General features: G+C 44.5%; 1 protein-coding gene across 4 annotated transcripts in view; it reads right to left on the minus strand.

The window, feature by feature from the left end:
- Window positions 1-22,836, minus strand: part of cd247 (CD247 molecule) — a 195,375-nt gene that overhangs the window by 77,171 nt on the left and 95,368 nt on the right. The window contains exon 1 of one of the 4 annotated variants that reach the window (XM_072513682.1): window positions 19,767-19,871. The exons of 2 other annotated variants lie outside the window; for them this stretch is intronic. The gene's annotated coding sequence lies outside the window, so the exon portion shown is untranslated. Of the gene's footprint in view, window positions 1-19,224; window positions 19,368-19,766; window positions 19,872-22,836 lie in introns of those variants that run through there. One more of the 4 variants, XM_072513683.1, reaches the window with a different exon arrangement.

Below are 22,836 nucleotides of genomic sequence, written 5' to 3' on the forward strand. Positions count from 1 at the left end.
TCGGGAGGCTTGGCCCTTCCCAATCTCCTGTTTTATTACTGAGCTGCCAACATGCAGAAAACCCCAAATGGCTGACTGTCCTGAAATCAAACTACAGTAGATTAGGGGCACGGTCTTGTGCCACAGCCTCCTCCCTACACGCCATAGTTACTGCACCGCAGCCCTTCTTCCCGGTAGGTCTTTCCTTGAATCCTGTGGTGATTCCATCCCTCAGGATTTGGAAACAGTTTTGGTCGCACTTCAATCTCCTCGCACTGTCCTCACTTATCCCGATATGTGACAACCACCTCTTCGTGCGTTTGGATTTGGATCAATTGTTCAGATCCTGGAGAACGGGAGGTTCTAATGCACTTTGGTGATTTATTCTTAGATGGAAGCTTTGCCAACTTTGAAAAACTCTCAGACAGATACAACCTGTCTGGTCCCAACCTTTTCCGTTTTTTTTTCAAATTCAGGATTTCTCACGTATGTTTTTTCATCCTTCGCCCTGGCTCCCCCTTCGTCCCTGATGGAAAAGGTAATAGCCTTGGCACAGCAGGGGAGAGGGTCAATTTCAGATGTGTACAGCCTCATTCTACCTTCAGATCCTGCCCCTTTGAATAGAGAATATGAGAAATGGGTGGCGGAACTAGGCCCTGTGCTTACTGAGGAGGTTTGGAGAGAAGCCCTCTACAGGGTGAATTCCACTTCATCCTGTGCCAGACTGAGTTTGGTTCTTCGAAGTGCAACATAGAACACATTGGACAAAGGCAAGGATGAGTGGATTCTTTCAAGACGTGGAGAACAAGTATGTCCGTTGTTCACTTACACCAGCGAACCACACACGCGTTTTGGTCTTGACTCAGCTTGCTGGATTCTGGGCCTCCTTTTTTGACACAATACCCAAGATTTTGCAGACAACCTTAGAACTGTGCCCACTGGTTGCATTATTTGGGGTTTCAGACTCCCCATCTTTCAACTCGGGAGTGAGGATGGATGGCCTTGCATTTGCCCACTTAATAGCCAGGAGACGTAAATTGCTGAACTGGAGATCCCCCTCTCTACCCAAGGCATCGGCCTGGATGGAAGACTTGCTATTGGTCTTGCATCTGGAGAAAGTCAACTATACCATCAGAGTCTCGGTGGGAAGGTTCTACCAGAGATGGGGGCCATTCATTTCTTTCTTTAAGGACCTGGACATGTCAAAGGGCTGAGGGAGAGAGGGGGAGGGGGGTGGGGTGAGTAGACAGGGCTAGGTTAGTATTTGGCTGTTTGTGAAAGTTATATTGTGTGTATATTTTTGGTTCCAGGAATATTATTGTTTAGATTTGATAATTCAATAAAACGTTTATTTAAAAAAAACAGTGGTCCCCAGTCACAATTTAACTAGTCAAAGTGAACTAGGTACATTCACTGACTCCAAGAGAAAAATGTGAAATTTCCCAAATCTCAATCGAAGGGAATAAACCCTAAAGAAATGTGATTCTCCAAGTGCTGGCCTCTGCTCCAATTGTAAAAATGCCATTCAACTGTAAAGTGTTGCATTGCTTCACTGGATCCTGTTGCTCACAAGGAAGGACTGATCCACCACAATACAACTCGCCCTCCATACACAGTGAACCAAGTGTAGGTCACATGAATGTTTTAATGGGTAATACGTATAAAACAGTCTGTAGCACTGTGAAGTCGGGTGCTGGCACTGTTTCTTATCTGAGACATATCGTCCTAGCAGCCGCCACATTAATATTTTGACCTTGTAAAAATCTTTTCTTTCTTTCTTCTGAGACCAGAAGATGTTGGAGCAGAAGTAGGCCATTCGGCCCATCAAGTCTGCCCCACCATTCAATGAGATCATGTCTGATCTGAAATGATAAGCCTCAACTCTAATTTTCCACCTTATCCCCACAACCCTTGATTTCCTTACTGGGTTATGGGGATAGGGTGGAGGCGTGGGCTTAAGTAGGGTGCTCTTTCCAAGGGTCAGTGCAGACCTGATGGGCCAAATGGCCTCCTTCTACACTGTAAATTCTATGATTCTATGATGATTAAAAATCTGTCTATCTCAGCCTTGAATATACTTAACAACGCAGCCTCTACAGCACTCTGTGGTAACAAATTCCACAGATTCACTCTGAGAGAAGAAACTTCTCCTCAATTCTGTCTTAAATCGATGCCTCCTTACTCTGAGATTGTGCTCCCTGGTCCTAGACTCTCCCACAAGAGGAAAAATCCTTTCAGCATCTACCCTGTCAAGCCCCCTGAGAATCCTATATGTCTCCATAGGTTTGCCTCTCATTGTTCTAAACTCCAATGAGCACTGGCCCAACCTATCTCCCATAAGAAAACTCCTCCACACCCGGGATCAACCTAGTGAACCTTCTATGGACTGCCACCAATTACATAAGGGGGCCAAAACAGTTCACAGTATTCCAGGTCTGGTCTAACTAGTGCCTTGTTTAGTTTAAGCAGGACTGTCCTATTTTTATATTCCATTCCCTTTGAAATAAAGGCCAACATTCCATTTGCCTTCCCAATTGCCTGCTGAACTTGCATGCCAGCCTTCTGTGATTTATGCACGAGGATTCCCGAATCCCTCTGTGCTGCAGTTTTCTGCAGCCTCTCTCCATTTAAATAATATCCAACTCCTTTATTCTGCCTACCAAAGTGCATAACTTCATATTTTCCTACATTATATTTCATCTGACAAGTTTTTGCCCCACTCACCTAGCCTGTCTATATCCCTCTGTAGACTCTTTGTTTCATCCTCACCAATAGCCTTCCCACCTATTTTTGTGTCATCCACAAACTTGGCAATAAATACCCTAAATTCTCCCTGGCATGTTCATCATCCTCTCATTGTATGGATTAAAGACTCTTCAGACATTTTCTTACTCCAGCTGATTCACTAATAGCAATTCAAAACTATGCAACTTCACATCTTCCTCAGCCCTCCTTCCTCCTGAAATGTAATTTTTATTCAACTAACCAATTTTTTCCATATTCTATATTATAACTATTATAATATAGAAACACAGAATCATAGAATTTACAGTGCAGAAGGAGGCCATTCGGCCCATCGAGCCTGCACCGGCCCTTACAAAGAGCACACTGCTCAAGTCCACGTATCTACCCTATCCCCGTAACCCAGTAACCCCCACTTAACCTTTTTGGACACTAAGGGCAATTTATCATGGCCAATCCACCTAACCCGCACATCTTTGGACTGTGGGATGAAATCGGAGCACCCGAAGGAAACCCACGCAGACACGGGGAGAACGTGCTGACTCCGCACAGACAGTGACCCAGCCGGGAATTGAACCTGGGACCCTGGAGCTGTGAAGCAACTGTGCTTACCACTATGCTACTGTACTGCCCAAATATAGAAAATACTGTAGCCTATTTAAGCATAGCAAGATTGCACAAATAGCAGCACAATAAATGAGCAGATAACCTATCTTTTAGGTATTGGTTGAGGTATAAATGTTAGCTGAGTTGGGTTCTCCTCCTTCAGCTAGTGTTATGGGATCTTCCACACTCGCCTGAGAGGAAAGGCATGACCTGAGTTTAACATTTTACCTAAAAGACACAACTCCCAAAGTGTGTCATTCTCTCAGTACAGCATGCAAGAAACCTAATACTTTTCACTGTATACTAATATATGTGACAATAATAAATCAAATCAAAATCAAATCAAATCAGTATTGCACTGAAACTTCAGTGTTAATTCACAGAATTTCTAGTGATTATTCAGAACCAATTTCTGGACTGATATATTTTGGAACCATCGCGAGATAAGGCTGTAGTAGATTTAGTAATAAGTAACAAACCAGAGTTGGTTCACAAACTGGCTGTAGGATAATTTATTTGTGAATGGTGACATAATCTGATTGAATTTTATATTCTGTTTGAAATGGAGAAGCAAACTTTACAGACTAGGGTTTTAAATTCAAGTAAGGTAACTGCAGAGAGTGAAAACTAATTCAATCACAGTGAACTTGGCTGGTCTATTAATAGGTACATCTACAGTGAGGTAATGCTGGCTGGAAAATTCTAGCCTCAGACTTTCAAAAGGAATCTGTTAAAGTACCACATAAATAGCTTATTGGCAATATCAAACACAATGGAATTATAGGGGCAAGCAATGTGTGGATACAGAATTGGCTCAGGCAGACGATAGAAAGTAGTGTTGAATGGTTGTTCTTCTGACTGGAGGAAAGGCCTGGATTTTTGCTCCTAGGTCAGGAGTGCAGAATCTGGACAATTCCCAATTCTGCAAACAAGAACGCGGCACGATGCCCCAGGAGGTTATATTTCTGATCCCAGAAACCCATTGTCAGAGACCCCACACACCCGGGCTTTGCCTTCTTCCAGACCCTTCCATCAGGCAGAAGATACAGAAGTCTGAAGACCCGCACATGCAGGCATAGGAACAGCTCCTCCCTCACAGCTACTAGACTCCTCAACGACTCTTCCTTGGACTGATCTGTTCCCTGTAAGAGCACTATTCACAATGCCCTAAGCTGCTCTTGCTCATGTATTGTTTGTTTGGGGCAGCACGGTGGCGCAGTGGATAGCACTGCGGCCTCACGGCGCCGAGGTCCCAGGTTCGATCCCAACTCTGGGTCACTGTCCATGTGGAGTTTGCACATTCTCCTCGTGTTTGCGTGGGTTTTGCCCCCACAACCCAAAGATGCGCAGGCTAGGTGGATTGGCCACGTTAAATTGCCCCTTAATTGGAAAAAATTAATTGGGTATTCTAAATTTAAAAAAAAAATTATGTATTGTTTGTTTGGCCCTTGTGTCCGCACTGTAACTAATCACTATTTGTTGATGGACCATTTGGCAATGTACTCTGTCGATTATTCTTTTGTTTACTGTGTATGTATTGTGTACGTTCCCTTGGCCACAGAAAAATACTTTTCACCGTACTTTGGTACATGTGATAATAAATATCAATCAATCAATCAATGGTCCAGGGGCTGTTCACTAAATTCAACACTTTAATCTCTTGTAAAACCAAGCACTGAACTTCCTAGTTCCACTTCAAAGAGTATAACCACTTGGAGCTGTCAACCAAACTGTGAACTGATGAGCACCCAACTGTGACAATGGAAGATTGTGAAATTAGTTATGCAGCACTAATCAAGTAATGAAAGCTCTCAAGCTTATGTGAACAGAGTGAAATAACAAACACTAATTTTCTAAAACACTGCAGACAATTTATATTATGTTTAAAGGGCAGATATTTTAAATTGTTTGACAACTTGACAGTTCCTTTTGATAGTTGAAACGAGCTTGACAGTTCCAATGCGTTTATGAACTTTTACACATATTCATGTCTGCTTTTAACAACTACAAACGACAATTACCTCTCCCAAAGGGTGCTTCCCCGAAAGTTTCCCAGGAGCATGTCCAAATGGGTATTTGCCTCTCCAAAAGGGTACCCCATTTACCTATACAATTCTGCAAAGCTTAGACCTGATCTAAAGAAGATCGAAGTTCAAGAATACTATTAACATGTATCTGAACATAATGACCAGAGCAGCACCTGAGCTGAGCCTTGAGTGATCTTCTTTAAAATAATGTCTTTGATGTCAATGATACTATGGATATGTTCTTTGTGATTTTTACTCTAAGTCAAGCAAGAGCAAGGTCGAACATAAGAATTAAGAATTGCAGTAGACCATATGGCCCCTTGATGCTGCCCACCCTTTAATATGATCATTCTGTCTCAACTCCACTTTCCCATTCGCTCCCCATATTTTTTGATTCCTTCAGCGATCAAAAGTCTATCTATCCTTGCCTTGAATATAGATTCACCTAATGAAGGAGCTGTGCTCCAAAAGCTAGTGATTCAAAACAAACCTGTTGGACTTTAACCTGGTGCTGCAAGACTTCTTACTGTGCTCACCCCAGTCCAACATAGAACAGCCTCTCATTCCATGGATCAATCTTCTGAACCGTTGCTGTACTGTCTCACTAAAGCTTTGTACAATTGTGCCAAGACGCCCTTATTCTTCCAATAGAGGCCACTATTCCTTTTGCCTTCTTAATTGCTTGCTGTATCTGCATGCTGATGTTCCACATTCCTCGTACAGATACACCCAAGTCTCTCTGAACAACATCATTTAGAATTTTCATGCCTTTTAAAAAGTATTCTCGTTTCTAATTCTGAATACCAAAATGAACAACCTCCCACTTCCCCACATTATACTCCAGCTGCCCAATCACTCCCTGTCTGCCTCTTTGTGGCCTCACAATTTACATTCTCACCTAGCTTTGTATCATCAGTAAACCTGAATGCCTTACCCTTGCCCTCTAAGTCATTAATATTATAATGTGGAGATGCCGGCGCTGGACTGGGATGGGCACAGTAAGAAGTCTCACGATACCTGCATGGTTCCCTACAGTTCCCCACAGTGAACCGAATGTGTTTAAGCGGTGCCCTATGCAGACACTATGACAATGGCTGAATGGACACCGCGCAACAATCGCCAGGAAGGGGTGTTCCCTTCCAGTGGGGGAACATTTCAGCAGTCAAGGACATTCAACCTCCGATCTTCGGGTAAACATTCTCCAAGGCGGCCTTCAAGACACACGACAAAGCAGAATGGCGAGCAGGAACTGGTAGCCAAGTTCTAAACAGGTGAGGACAGCCTCGACCGGGATCTCGGGTTCGTCACATTACATGTAACCCCCACCATACTGCCAGGTTTGCAGAATCCTACTAACCGTCCTGGCTTGAGACAATTCACATCTCGATTACCTGTGATTATCACTCACTCAACTCACACTTTGTTTCTTTAAAGACTTGTTTACCTGTAAAGACACACATTCCAACCATTATTCACATTCCAATCAGTAATTATCTTGTAATTGTGTCTCTCTATATATGCTGAGATTTGGAATCTGCCTCCATTTCACCTGATAAAGGAGCTGCACTCCGAAACCTTGTGATTTCAATTAAACCTGTTCGACTTTAACCTGGTGTTGTTACAGTTACTATTAATATTATGAATAACTGTGCCTCCTGCACTGATCCATGCAGCACTCCAAGCTGCAAACTTGAAAATGCTTCATTTAACTCTAACCTTCTGCTTGCTACTCATTAACAATCCTCTATCCAAGCTAGTATATTGCCTCAACTCCATGAGTCCTTGGGTGGGATTTTCTCACCCCGGGGCCGGGCCAGAGAACCGCCAGGACCTGCGCGAATCGCGCTGCGCCGCCCCGGCGCTGATCCGCCGATTCTCCGTAGAGCGGAGAATCAACGCGATCGGCGCCGGCGCGGTCGGTGCGGCGCCGGTCGGGGGCTGCTCTACAGGGCCCCCTCTCCCGGCGATTCTCGGCCTGGGATGGGTTTCTTGACGGCGTCAACATTTTTTTTAAATATAAATTTAGAGTACCCAATTCATTTTTTCCAATTTAAGGGGCAATTTAGCGTGGCCAATTCACCTACCCTGCACATCTTTGGGTTGTGGGGGCGAAACCCACGCAAACACGGGGAGAATGTGCAACCTCCACACGGACAGTGACCCAGAGCTGGGATCGAACCTGGGACCTTGGCGCTGTGAAACTGCAGTGCTACCACTGCGCCACCGTGCTGCCCTTCGACGGCGTCAACATGGCCTCAAGAGCAGCAGTTCTGACCCCTACAGGGGGCCAGCACAGCACTGGAGCGACCCACGCCACGCAAAAAAAGCCGAGTCCCGCTGGCGCCGTTCACACCTGCTCTTACCCGGTGGGACCTCGGCGTGGATAAATCCGGGAGCGGCCTGTTGGGGGGTAGGGGGGTCCGACCCCAGGGGGTCTCCGCTGTGACCTAGCCCGTGATCGGAGCCTACCGATCGGCGGGCTGGCGTCTCGGGCTGGGGGCCTCTTTTGTTCCGCGCCGGCCCCTATAGCCCTACATGTTGCGTCGGGGCCGGCGCGAAGAAGCGAGCCACTGCGCATGCGTTCATTGGCGACGGTCCCACTGCGCACGCGCAGACCCACAGCGGCCATCTGAAGCTGGGGATCGGCAGCTGGAGCAGTGAGGGTCGCTCCAGTGCCGTGCTGGCCCCCTGTAGGGGTGAGAATTGCTGCTCCTGAGGCCATGTTGACGCCGTCGAGAAACATGATGCCGATTACGACGGCGTCAACACGCCCCCTGTCTTGCAGATTGCCCTTTTGTATGGCACTTTTTCAAATGTCTCTTTAGAAGTCCAAGTAGTCTGGGCGGGATTCTTTGCTCTTGAGGCTAAGTGTTGCCGTCGTCGGAAACGCCGTCGCGTTTCTCGACAGCGTCAACACGCCCCCAGGGTCAGCAATTCTGGCCTGTACAGGGAGCCAGCAGGGCGCTGGTGCGGTTCACGCCACTCCAGCTGCTGATCCGGCCGTGGAATGGACACCGGTGGATGCGCGCATGCGCGGTGTCTCCCTTGTCCGCACCAGCCCCGACCCAACATGGCGCAGGAGTACAGGGGCCGGCACGGAAGAAAGGAGGCCGGGAGACAGACAGGCCGGCCTGCCAATCGGTGGATCCTGATTGCGGGTCGGGCCACATCGGAGGCACCCACCCGGGCCGGACCCTCCCACTCCCCCCATAGGCTGCCACCCGACCCTTCAACGCCGAGGATCCGCCGGCTCAGAGCAGGTAAGAACGGCGCCGGTTGGACTCTATTTTTTTTTACGGCCACCGGGCCAGAGAATTGCGGGGGGGCCGTGTAGAGCGGCCCCCGATTGGCACCACGCCGGCCCCATTGCGGAGAATCGCTTCCTGGCATTGGGGCGGCATGGCTCGATTCGCACAGCCCCCCGGCGATTCTCCGACCCAGTGCAGGGTCAGAGAATCCCGTCCATTACATCTCCCGGCTCCCCTTTATCAAACCACTCGTAACATCCTGCAAGAATGGTAATAAATTTGTCAAACACGATTTACCTTCAGAAAACCAAGGGCGGGATTCTCCGGGTCCCCAGCCGCGTGTTTCGTGGCGGCTCGCCGTTCGATGGCAGCGGGATTCTCTACTCCCACCACTTGTCAATGGGATTTTCCATTGAAGTCACTCCACGCTGCCGGGAAACACACAGGTGGGGGTGCACTGCCGGCTGGGAAAGAGGATCCCAATTGCCAGAGAATTCTGGCTCAAGCTGACCGTCTGATCGTACTATGATTTTCGCAGTGCATTAAGACTTCCTTAATAATAGATTCCAGCATTTTCTCAACAATTGACATCCGGGTACCTGGCCTGCAGTACTCAGTGTTCTCTTCCTCTCCTTTCTTGTATAGCATTATTACATTTGATAACTTTCAACCCACTGCAACCATTCTAGGATCTAGGGAATTTGCATTCACAATCCGTACTGCAAATTCTTTTGGAACCCTAGGGTTTGGGTTATAGTCCCATATCATTTTTTCTGCTAAAATTAATTACTCTTCTTACACCAATTGGCTACCCACTACTTCTGAAATATTGGGCAGAATTTTTCCCTATTATTTCAGTGTGTCAGTCTCTGACTGAAACCCGGCATAGAGCTCTCCAGCTGCACAGCTGAGTTTTTATTCCAGATTTGGAGTCTCTCTGGGGGGAGAAAAACCAGTGAGCATGGTTTACGCTGTAACTGTGGCAGGGTGGGGCCCGATAGACCGCCGAGGCCAATCACAGAAACTAACACCCCTCCCCCATCCCCGCACAGACACCCCCCCCCTCCCTCCCCCATAGACATTAGGGGTTTACCTCCCCCCCACCACCGTCAGCATCGGGGTTCTCACCCCCACCCCTACCACCATTGGCATCAGGCTCTCACCCCCACCACCACAACCAGCATTGGAGCCTACCCCTTTCCCCAAAACCATCAGCATTGGGGCTCTCGCCTCTCCCCGTCTCCACCATCAGCATTGGGCCCCTCCCTCCCACTACCACAAGCATCATCAATGGGGGCTCCTCCCAACGATGAACATAACAAAAACCCTGCCCCCAATGGGGTTCTCCAGAGGGTCCTGCCCAGCACAGGTGGCACTGCCAACCTGCGTGGGGGCACTGCCCGGGCATGCCCCTATACTTTGTGCTCCCCGGGGGATGACCTCGACTGAATCTCGTTTTTCAGAACCTGTTGTAAACCTCGTCGACGTGATGTCACATTGGCAAGTGACAGGGATCATGTGACGGGGGCTCAGCCGGTATATTAAATAGAGGCTCCTGCCCTTTCTGGGCATGAACCTTGTTACATCACCGGCGAGAGGCGTGGAAAATTGGAAAACCCGATCTTGCTGGCGGGAATCGCATTTTCCGATTTTCGTGGGATTCCCCGGCCACATCGCCATTTCACTGATGGCTAACGTGGGTTGAAAATCACCGCCTTAATCAGTGAAGACCAAAACAAAATATTTGTTTCACTGTGTATCAATGGTGGAGGGAGTAAATGTTGAAGATGCTGGATGGGGCGGAGATCAAGCCTTGTCCTGGATGGTGTCAAACATCTTGCGTATTGTTGGAGCTGTACTCCTGCAAACAAACTGCGAGTATTCCATCACACTCTTGACCTGTGTTCTGAAGATGGTGGAGAGGCTTTGGGGAGTCTGGTTAATAGCCTCTGAATTCCTAACTTTTGACCTCTTGTAGCCACAGTGTTTATATGACTGGTCCAGTTTAGCTTCTAGATGCATGGCATTAAGGGTAAAGTAGTAGCATGGATAGAGGATTGGTTAGTTAATAGAAAGCAAAGAGTGGGGATTAATGAGTGTTTCTCTGGTTGACAATCAGTAGCTAGTGGTATCCCTCAGGGATCAGTGTTGGGCCCACAATTGTTCGCAATTTACATAGATGATTTGGAGTTGGGGACTAAGTGCAATGCTTCCAAATTTGCAGACGACACTAAGCTGAGTGGTAAAGCAAAAAGTGCAGAGCATACCGGAAGTCTGCAGAGGGATTTGGATAGGTTAAGTGAATGGGCTAGGGTCTGGTAGATGGAATACCATGTTGACAAATATGAGGTTATCCATTTTGGTAGGAATAACAGCAAAAGGGATTATTATTTAAATGATAAAATATTAAAACATGCTGCTGTGCAGAGAGACCTAGGTGTGCTAGTGCATGAGTCGCAAAAAGTTGGTTTACAGGTGCAACAGGTGATTAAGAAGGCAAATGGAGTTTTGTCCTTCATTGCTAGAGGGATGGAGTTTAAGACTAGGGAGGTTATGCTGCAATTGTATAAGGTGTTAGTGAGGCCACACCTGGAGTATTGTGTTCAGTTTTGGTCTCCTTACCTGAGAAAGGACGTACTGGCGCTGGAGGGTGTGCAGAGGACATTCACTAGGTTAATCCAGGGCTGAAGGGGTTGGATTACGAGGAGAGATTGAGTAGACTGGGACTGTACTCGTTGGAATTTAGAAGGATGCTGGGGGACTTTATAGAAACATTTAAAATTATGAAGGGAATAGATAGGATAGATGCGGGCAGGTTGTTTCCACTGGCGGGTGAAAGCAGAACTAGGGGGCATAGCCTCAAAATAAGGGAAGTAGATTTAGGACTGAGTTTAGGAGGAACTTCTTCACCCAAAGGGTTGTGAATCTATGGAATTCCTTGCCCAGTGAAGCAGTTGAGGCTCCTTCATTAAATGTTTTTAAGATAAAGAGAGATAATTTTTTGAAGAATAAAAGGATTAAGGGTTATGGTGTTCGGGCCGGAAAGTGGAGCTGAGTCCACAAAAGATCAGATATGATCTCATTGAATGGCAGAGCAGGCTCGAGGGGCCAGATGGCCCACTCCTGCACCTAGTTCTTATGTTCTTATGTTTATGTAGTCAATGGTAAGCCCCAAGATGTTGATAGTGGGAGATTCAGCGATAGTAATATCTTTGAATGTCAAGGGGAGATGGTTAGATTTTCTCTTGTTGGGAATGGTCAGTGCCTGGCACTTCTTTGGCCGACTGTTACTTGCCAACTATCAGCCCAAACCTGATTATTGTCCAGGTCTTGATGAATATCACGACTGATTACTTCAGTATCTGAGAAGGTACTGGACATTATAAAATCATCAGTACTTCTGACCTTATGATAGCAGGAAGCTCATTATGAAGCAGGTGAAGGTGGTTCGATCTAGGAACAACCCTGAGGAACTCCTGCAGTGATGTCCTGAGATTGAGCTAATTAACCTTCAACAACCACAACCATCTACCTTTGTGCCAGGTATGACTCCAACCACCGGAGAGTTTCCCCCCGATACCCATCGACTCGAGGCCTGAATTTTTCAGATGGATTTCCTTATGTATGGCACCCAAACTGGACACAATACTTCAGTTGAGGCTGAACCAATGTCCTTCACAAGTTTAACAGAACTTCCTTGTTTCTATATTCAAAGTCCCTGGTCATAAAGCCTAGGATGCTGTATGCTTTATTAACCACTCTGTCAACCTGCCCTGCCATGTTCAATGATTTATAGGCAGGTCCCTCTGCTTTTGTACTCCCCCCCCCCTTTAGAATTGTACTCTTGATTTTATATTGTCCCTCTGTGTTTTTCCTACCAAAATGAATCATTTCACACTTCTCTGCGTTAAATACCATCTGTCATCTGTCCACTCATTCTACCAACCTTTCTAGGTCCTTTTGAATTTCTGCACTATACTTCTCAATGCTTCCAAGTATCACATCATCCACAAGTTTGTAGATTGTACCCTGTCACCCAAGAGCTAGGTCTTTAAGTTAAAGATATCAATCGCTTTAAAGCAAATGCCACAGAATCAATCTCGTTCCCATTTCTCAGACATGAAAATTGATGCTGTCTTGAAGATAGAGCAAACTCCAATCGATCAGAGGAGTTTATCCTAACTGCCCATTCACACCCTGTGCTGACCGCACAGTAAAATGGACCTTACTCGAGTCTTTGCATATTTCAGTTGACGTCCTAGTCTCACTTCAGTAATATTCCCCAATGACAAGACGTAGATAGGGAGACAGCCTCTCACAGCTCCAAACAATTTAGTGTGTATTTAATCATACAATGATGCAGCACAACAACAGGTCATTCAGCCCACTACATCTGCGTCCACCCTTTGAAAGAATAATCAAACCAGTTCCACTCACTTGTCCTTTCCATTTCAGTATTTATTCGATTTCCCTTTTGAAAGTTACTATTGAGCCAGCTTCCACCATGCAAGGATGAGAAACTTCAGTTATGAGGATAGATCGGAGAGGTTGGGAATGTTGTCCTTGAAGAGGAGAAGGCTAAAAGGAGATTTGATAGAGATGTTCAATATCATGAGGTGGCTGGACCGAGTAGACAGGGAGGAATTGATCCTGCTCCTAGAAGAATCACGAACGAGGGGGCGCAGATTTAAAGTGATTTGCGAAAGAAGCAAATGCGATGTGAGAAAAAACATTTTCACACTAGTAGTTGGGGTCTGGAATGCTCTGCCTGGAAGTGTGGTGGAGGCAGGTTCAATCGAGGCATCCAAGAGGGAATTAGATGATTACTTGAATAGAAAGAATGCGTAGGGGTACGCAGAGAAGGTTTGGGAATGGCACTAAGCCACAATGCTCATTTGGAGAGCTGGTGCAGACACGATGGACTTTAAATCTGTGTCCATGATTACAGATCCACCTGGTACTGATAGCAGATTCTCCTCTACCAAAATCCGACAAGACTTACTCGACCAAAACCCGACAAGGTTTTGAACAGCTCCCTTAAATCTTCCCTTGACCTTCTCAGAAAACAATCCCAGCTGCTGTAGTTTCTGAAAATAACTAACTTTTTGCATCCTTTCTACCATTTTAGTAAATCTCCTCTGCACCCCAACTGAGGCCGGGTGGAGAGCTGTGATGGATTGGCTTTCTGACTCTGGGGCCATTGGGGCATTTTACTGAAGTGAGACTGAGAAGCTAATTGAAATATGCAAAGACCCTAGTAAGGGCCATTTTACTGTGCTGTCAACACAGGGAGTGAGTGGGTAGTTAGGATACTCTCCTCTGATTGATTGGAATTAGCTCTAGCTTTAGGACCCAAGTGTAGTGCCCAGAATTAAGCAGAATATACCAGTTGAGGCCTAATCTGTGATCTATAAAAATTCTGTATAACGTTTTTGCTTTTGAACTCTATACCACTGTTAATTAAACCAATAATCCTGTCTGCTTTTATAACCAAATTCTCAACTTGTCGTGCTGCCTTCAATGATTTTTGTACTGCCCCAGATTTCTCTGTTCCTACACGGCATATAAACCATTTGGTTTATATTGCCTCTCGTTCGTCTTCCCAAAATCCTTCATTTGACGCATTTCTGCATTAAATTGTAATGAATCTGCCCATTTCACCTGTCCATGTTCTTCTGAAGTCTCTTACAATCCTTTTCACCGTTGACTACATTTCTGAGCTTTGTGTCATTTGCAATCTTTTAAATAATAGTCTGATATCCAAGTCCAGGTCACTAACATATCATAAGCAGTAAGGATCCGTGTTGGGGGCGGGGGGGCGCTCTGCCACTGCTCCTTAGTCACATGGCCTTCAATACGTCTAATAAACCTATTATGTTGGATTATTACATGCTTGAACTTTGGCTTTGTTGATAACACGTACGCCAGTCTCTGAGTGGGAAGGTTCTGGGTTCAAACACCAATCCAGGACTTGAACACAAAGATTAAGGGAATGTAACAGTGTCATATTTGTCATCTTTTGGATGAGATAATAAACCGATAGATGTAAAAGATCCAACCTTAACATTTTGAAGGAGAGTTATCACTGGCGCCCTGGCCAACATTTAGTCCTCAATGGACATCACAAAAACAGATTGCCTGATCATTTTCACATTGCTGTTTGCGGGAGCTCGCTGTGAACACATTTTTTGTTTGTTCCTAAATTCCAACTCTTCAAAAAATACTTAATTGGTTGTAAAGTGTATTGAGATGTCCTAAATGCGAACCCTTTTTTTATTTTATTGTATCAATACCTTTTGTTAGTCCGTATGCAAAAATTGTAACTGCACTACCCTCCTCAATCCCCTCCGTTACTTCATTAAAAAACTCAAACAATTTGTTTTTAACAAATCCATGCTGACCATGGTTTGTTACCCATATTTTCTGAAGTGATAAATAATACTGTGTTGGATTATTGTCTCTCTACGTTCCCCCACTGACATAAGGCTGACTGTCCTCTCATTACCGGGTTGGTTTGTCTCCCTTATTTTCTTTGAGCGGAGTGTAGCAGTTGCAGTCTTGAAGCCCCCTGTCACTGCTCCCGTATTTAAGGAGGAGTGAAAGACTAGGGTTGGAGCCTTCAAAATCTCCACCCTTATTTCCCTCAGCAACCTCGGGTGTAACGCATTCCATCCAGGTGACTTTATCTGCTTTGAAGACTGCCAACTTTAAGTACTTCCTCCATATCTCATTTTTAATCCTGTTCAATATTGCCACTACCTCCTCCTGTGGGAGAAAGAATCAGGTAAAATTCTAAAATCCCCATTCTGAGTATTGAGTATATCAGTGAATGAACCAGATTGTTATGCTCAGTACTGAAATCAATTTTGCAGTAACCTAAGTGTGGCTATGATGTGGAGGTGCCGGCATTGGACTGGGGCGGGCACAATAAGAAGTCTTATAACACCAGGTTAAAGTCTGAAAGATTTTTTTCGAATCACTTGCTTTCGGAGCACAGCTCCTTCATCAAGTGACGGACGTGACGAAAGCTAGTGATTCGAAACAAACCTGTTGGACTTTAACCTGGTGTTGTAAGACTTCTTACTTAGTGTGGCTAGATTGAGGAAATATTTGACTTCATAGAGAGAAATAACTATGCAAAGTAACTGTGCAGATACTTTATAATGTGTTTTCAAAATATTAAAATAAAACATTATGAGCCTCAATTGTCAGATATCCTAAATGCTTGGGAAGGGAGTTATCTACAAAACCTACTGCCGCATCCTCCAAGATCATTTCGGAAGGCCGTGACCGGAAGCGCCTCCTCAATCCCCTCACCCTGCACACTTCATCTTCAACTCTAGTACTAAGCCTAAAGTGCTGAAGGATGTCTTCATTTCTAAACATGAGACCATCTGCGTAGCTGCTTTCCTCACTTCCACCAAGAACATGGAGCTGGAGCAAGAGTAGATCATAAGGCCCATCGACCACCCATCTCTCTCTCTCCCCAATCTAACTCGTATCTCCATTCCAACTTCCCCTCTCTCCCTAAACTTTTTTTTTCCAGGAGACCCACTTCTTGACCCCTTGATTCCTGTCTCCATTCAGCTTGTGATGAATCAGTTCCCCATCCTGACCCCCATGCTAGTGGCATTGTTAATGGTTCCTTTTACTGGGCCACTGTTCCTGATCACTTGAAAATTGCTGCCATCAATCACTTTTTCAATTGTATACCTAATTAATCATCAAACCATTGTCACTACCCGTTTCATGCCTAACTGGTTTCCAGCCTCTATTTTTTGATTAAGCGAGCTGAGTTTAACCAATTTTATTTTAGTTAGTTAGCTTTAACGCAAGGTTACTTCTCGGCTGTTTCTTTCTTCAATCTACATGTGACTTAACTGAGTCAATATGTCACCTCTCCACCTTATCAGCATTTAGTTCAAATATCTATAAACATCTATTCCATCTGAATTTCAAATTTACCATGAAGATGCTTTGATACTGTGTGAGCTTCTGCCTTCCTTGTGGCATAACGCATTTCTCGCTGTTTGCAGTATGTTTTCAGTGCGGTTTAAGAGAACTTTCAAAAGCATCTTAATTGCGGTAGGTTTATGTGAGTGGAACTACCTCTAAGCTTGTGGATTTCCTGTGTAGTAATGGAGCTCTGCACCTTATCATAGTTTCATCTACCACCCAAGTGCAGAGCTGGTTGACAAGCTGAGGCACCCACCTACTTTGCAGAGCAATCACTCCATACATCTGCTTTTTTCAGCAGTGCATACAGCTTGACCCTCAGCAATGATGTGGAGGTGTCCGAGCTTCAACATGGACACCATTCATGTTGGATTACGAATTTGAGACATGTTGCTTATAATTGAATCCTGGGGCAAGCAATATGTCAGAAAAAAACGCTGCTATTTAACTATGCCCAGAACAAGAATTAGTTGAAATCTCTTCAACTGTAGTTGAGAATAAGCTGACATAAATGTGCTAATGTCAGACAGCTGGTGACATCAGACAAGCATACACAAAAGTGTCCTTTATTTCTATAGTGTGTTTGTAAGGGCTGCATGGGCATTTTCTACAGAGGAAACAATCCAGTTTACTTACAGAGCTGCAACGTGCATCGAGACACAAGATGTAAAGAAAAACTTGCCTTCTCACTGAAAACAACACACCCGACATTTGTACAAAATAAAACACTGCTGTCAAAATAACCAGAAACTAAGGAAAATTCTATTGTTCTTTTCTCGTGAAAATATACACTTGTAGTTTGTCAAAGCAAACTTGAACCTGGGCATGCAATATTGGAAAGAAATGATTTGGCCGACAAATTCTTATTTTTGGGATGGTGTTGCAGTGTGAATTAATTTACTTGATTGTTATTCGAAGTTCACAGAAAATGTGACTGTCGTCTGGTCGCAAGTTTTTCTGTGCCATCCTCAGGGTAAAGATGCACTGCATGTTGGGCCCTTGTCAGGAATACATGAAACACTGTCTTCAGTGGCAAGAAAATCCAAATGAATTTAATTTCACCAATTGAACCACAGTCTCCCAGCTGGGGCAATGTCCTCGGTTTCTCACATCAGCTTATTAAAAAATAATTTCTAGAATCTGGAGCCCAGACATCTTAACACTGCCAGAGGTGTGCGAGGATTGAAATTCTATTCGCCACTATGCTCCGTAGTGATCGTGTCTCCAAATCCCAAGAACAAGATCATGGAGTCTGCACCACTATGGTGCAGTTGGAGGAATGCAAAGTGGTTACTTGATGCCTCAAGAGGTAGAATCCAGGGCCCAGATCAAGCGGAAGAAAAATGTTCTGTTATTCATCCTGTAGAATGACAGAGCCATTCAGCAACGTAGTGATCGATTATCATCGGACTTTGCATTATCCGCTATCCCAGAAGCTCCTCTGGGCTTTGAATTAAGTAGTGGACAGAAAAAAATCCTGTCAGGCTCTATCCCAATCCAAGTACAATAGTTTAGATGGAGTGAAAACTCAGTGGAGATAAATTGCGATCCCTTTCCAGAACTCCACTGGAATTCCACCCATATCCAACCAATGGCAGATTTCTAAGGTTTGAATATTTGTCTGTGGTGGATTTACGTGGTCCGCTGTGGAAATTATGAATTCCTCAACAGCTTAAATGTAGCCTGTGGGTTTTAACAAATATATCGCAGGTCCAAGTCTAAACCCCAAATTCACTTGCTGATGCTGGGACAAATTCCACCTTCTTTTTGTTGAACTTCTTGGCATAGAAAGAAAGACTTGCATTTATGTAGCACCTGTCACAACCAAGGGCGCCCTAAAGCATGTAGGCACTGTTGTAATGAAGGAAACGCAGCAACCAATTTGCACACATTAACAACAATATGATAATCACCAGGTAATTTGTTGTGATGTTGATTTTGAGATGAATATTGGCTAAGACACTAGTGATTAACCTCCCTGCTCTTCTTAAATATAGTGCCATGAAATTTAGCTGGGAAGGCCAATGGGGCCTTTGTTTAATGCCTCATCTGAAAGATGACACTCCTTCAGTATTGTGCTGCAGTGTCAGCCTTGACTTTTGTGCTCAGGTTGTGGATTTGGACTTAAATGCACTACCTTCTGACTTCGAAGCAAAACTGCTCCCAACTGAACCACAGCTGAAAGGGCTTAGTGACTTTTGGAAGTTGACTTCACTGCAGTTAAAAATCCTGACGATGGTCTGTCTCTCCACACTCAGAGTGAATGGAGCACCTTTGTGAACACAGACTGTGGATTTGACAAAAATCTGTTTCTACTGGGCAGGAATCAGCCTGGTATGTTTCCCTTTCTATATCCTCAGTGATTTAGTCAAGGGTTTGTGAAATTCATTTACAACTTAAACACATCAACTGAAGGGACTTAAACAAATCCAGAACCGAACTCAGGCCATATGTTTTAGTGTCCAGAAATCCACAGCTGTTGTTAATGGGCTCCTCTTAATCCTTTTTGGATTATATTCAGGTATTTATCTGTGTCTCAGTTATTTTCTAAGGATACGGCATTTCTGATCATTGTTTCAGTAGATAAATGACATAAAGCACATTCAACAGATGAAACAATCAATATCATTGAATAAATATTTAGTGATTAAAAAAATCTCACTTACCTGAAATAACTGAACTATATATATCACGGGATCTTGTTTATGTACCAGCTTTTAAGTCAGTTTTAAGTTGACAGAACTATCCTTCAATAGTGAACTTAGAAACACCTCAAACTAATTACAATCCAGTGCTCAAAGTAATTGTGATGGAATATATCAGCTTGCATCTTATGCATGAGTATTGCTAAGTCAATTGACGACAAATGAGTATTTTTGTTGAATTGAGTGGAAACTAGAACCTCAACCATTTTCTGTCAACGCCCACTGTATTATTTCCTGTGAACCGAGTATCATAAATTCCTGTTAAATAACATTATTGTGTCTACAATATGTATCTTAACTTGTTTGTGCACCAAATGACACATCTCGCATATTTTTAAAGTATACTGATAAGCCATGGGGAGATTTACAAAGAAACCTTACAATTGTACATCACTGCTTTCTATTTCGAAACCATTTTACAACACCCAGAGAGGTGCCATTTTAAAACATTTTACACTGCATTTAACAGAATACGCTATATATTTCTTTCCTGTCAAACTTACCTGCCAACACTTCAGTACAAATTCTTCTTCAGCGAAAACCATTTACCAAAACCAAAGCTGGCACGCCATCTGTGCTAATGGCACCAGGATATGTCGGGGTGCAGGTGCACATTGGGACGTCAGTACGACCCGGAAGTTCTGTTTGCCCTTATTGTCTATGTGGAGTCATTTATGTATATTTTCATTTCATGAAAAATTTAAAACAATGTACAGGGTCGAATATTCTTTTACATTTAAGCAGCAATTAATTTTCTGTAATAATGAAATATTCTATCTTGTGTATCGAGTAGCCTTAAAGAGGCAATCTTCCCAGCAAGATCCCTTTTTAAAAATACGATATGATTGACATTAAACCTCCTCTGGCCTGTTCATTTATGTTCAGAGTCTTAAAATATTTTTTGCAGACAGTAAATGTTGATGACATCCTCTATATTGAGGAGAGACTGGGAGTTGAAGATGAGGGAAGTAGTTTATTACAGATACAGTTATAAATGTTGGGTAATTGACAGAACAAAACAATATGATATTAATATTAATGATAATTATAACTCTTTGGAGTTACATAGTTAAAAAGGGGTCCTGGCAGTGATGAACTACAATTAATAAACTTCAATTATCCTAATATAGACAGAAGGCAAAAGAAAAGTAAAGGTCAAAGGGGATGAAGGACTTTCTAAAATCTGTACAAGAGAACTTTCTTAATCCGTGATTCTCTAGCCCAATGAGGAAGGCAGCAGTGTGGAATCCAATTCTCAGAGGTGGAGTTAGGTATGTATCAGCGGGCGAAGATCTGGGAAATAATGATTGTGATATAATTACCTTAACAGTAGAAAAATCAAAGGTGAAAATACTCAATCAAGGGAAAGACAATTTCAGCAATTTGAGAGGGATCAAGCTCAATTGGACTGGAAGCAAAACGTGTCCAAATTGTAAATGAGCAATGGCAAGGTGGAGATAGTTTGGGTACAAACCAAGCATATTCACATAAGGAGGGAAGATGTGGCATCCAATGTTAGAGCTTCCTGGACCACAAGGGAAAGAAAGATTAAAATAAAATCGTAAAAGGGCTGATGACAAATGTCAAGTATTGGATATAATCAAAAACTAGGTATAATACAGAGAGTGCAGGGGGAAAGTGGAAAAGGATACAAGTAGTGCAAAAGAGAGGATAAGAGAGGATTAGTGTGTAACATGAAAGGAAATTGAAAAATGCTTTATAAATATAAAAGTACATTGAAAGTTAAAGGAAAGTGCGGCTAGATTAAATGGAAATATGCCAGTGGAGGCTGATTCTATGATTTAGGTAATGGGTGAATACTTGGCATCTGTCTTCGCAAAATAAATGAATTAAGTTGTAGTAGAGTTGAGGAATAGAGATATTGGATAGGATGAAATTAGATTGAAAGAAGGTGCTAAATAGGTAGGCATCACTCAAAGTAAAGAAGTCAGCTGATCTAGGTGGGATGCATCCTCAGTTGCTGAGGGAATCTAGGCTAGAGATATCAGAAGCAATGACCACAATCTTTCAATTCTCCTTGGACATGGGAGTGGTGAGTGTAGTATAGGGCCGAGCATTTAAAGGGATAATGGGGGCTGAGTACAGTACTGCCCACACAATGGTGTAAGGGAACATGTCCTGTACCTGAGGTCAGTCTAGTGTTGGACAGAGCTGTGTGTACAAGCAAGCATGGAGACATCTCCTAGCTTGAACCCTTTACTGTATATATGTACACAGTTCCTGTTGTTAAATACATAGTTACTCTACGTAAGACTAGAAAGATTTCATTAAGACCTACCGAACATCCAACAGCCTACAACATGGTGGCAGTAAACGAAAAACTCAAATCCTCACAACAAATGCACAGAAAAACTAAAATCCAGCAAGACTAAATAAAATGTGAAGAATCACCCTGGCTTGAAGAAAAGCTTGGGAAGCAGATGTACAAATGAAAATTACTGGGGAAAAGCTCCAAAAAAGACTTGGAAACTGAAGACAGAAAAGTTAAATTCCTTACTGCAGCAGAAAACTCCATAAGTTCTCTTGGAAGACCAACTTTCATTCCCAGAGTGCAAAATTAGCAGACCTAGCAGGGCGAGTTAAAACTTTTAAATTCCAGGACAGAAAAAGGTCCGAGAAACATTTAATTAGTTGTAGTCACAAATTGCACCTGAGATTGTCCCCAAGTTGGTGCCTGAACACATGGCATCCGAGTTCACTCCAAAAAGGAAAATAATTAATTCATTCATTCCTTCATAAGAATCACAACTAAAGAATGAGCTTTAAAGACCAGCAGACACCAGGATTTAAAAATGTAACACTCCTAAAGCATAGTGCGGAAATGGAGAAGTCTGCAGCTAATCGATCCAAGCAACCATTGTTTACATTTCTCAAGGCTGAGTGAGAGTGCCATTACAATGGAAGCCCGCCAAAACTGATAAGTTCAGGAAAACCCTTTGGGGGCGATTCTCCGATCGCGGGGCTAAGGGCCCGCGCTGTCGTGAACGCGTTGCGTTTCACGACGGCGCAAACAGGCCCCCGCCGCGACCGATTCACAGCCAGAAAAGGGGCCAGCAGCAGCGCCGCGAGAAACGCGGTGGGCGTTGCGCAGGACCAGCGGCATCATCGCGTGACGCCAGGATGACGCCGCGCTACGTATAAGGAAGTGCGCGGATCGGCGCGCACACACACCGGGGCCCAACATGGATGAGCCCCGTCGCGCCGCTCCCCGCTTCCGGGACAGCGACCTGGAGGCACTTCTGGAGGCAGTGGAGGAGCGCCGGGCCATCCTCTTCCCCAGACGTGGACACCGGCAGCCAAGCAGCACCGTGCGGCGTGGATGGCGAGAGGTCGGGACGGCAGTCAGCGCTGTGGGGCACATCGTCCGCACGGGAGACCAGTGCAGGAAGAAACTGCACGACGTCATGAGGGCAGCGAGGGTAAGTACCCTGACACTCCCCCGGGCAACCCCCCCCCCCCACCCCCCGCTGCCCACGCCGGGGAGGGGGGGGGCTGGGGCCCCACGTTGCACCCGGGACACATGTGGAACCCCCACCCCACCCAGTGGGCAGG

Source organism: Scyliorhinus torazame, chromosome 8 (assembly GCF_047496885.1).
Source record: "Scyliorhinus torazame isolate Kashiwa2021f chromosome 8, sScyTor2.1, whole genome shotgun sequence".
NCBI lineage: Eukaryota > Metazoa > Chordata > Chondrichthyes > Carcharhiniformes > Scyliorhinidae > Scyliorhinus > Scyliorhinus torazame.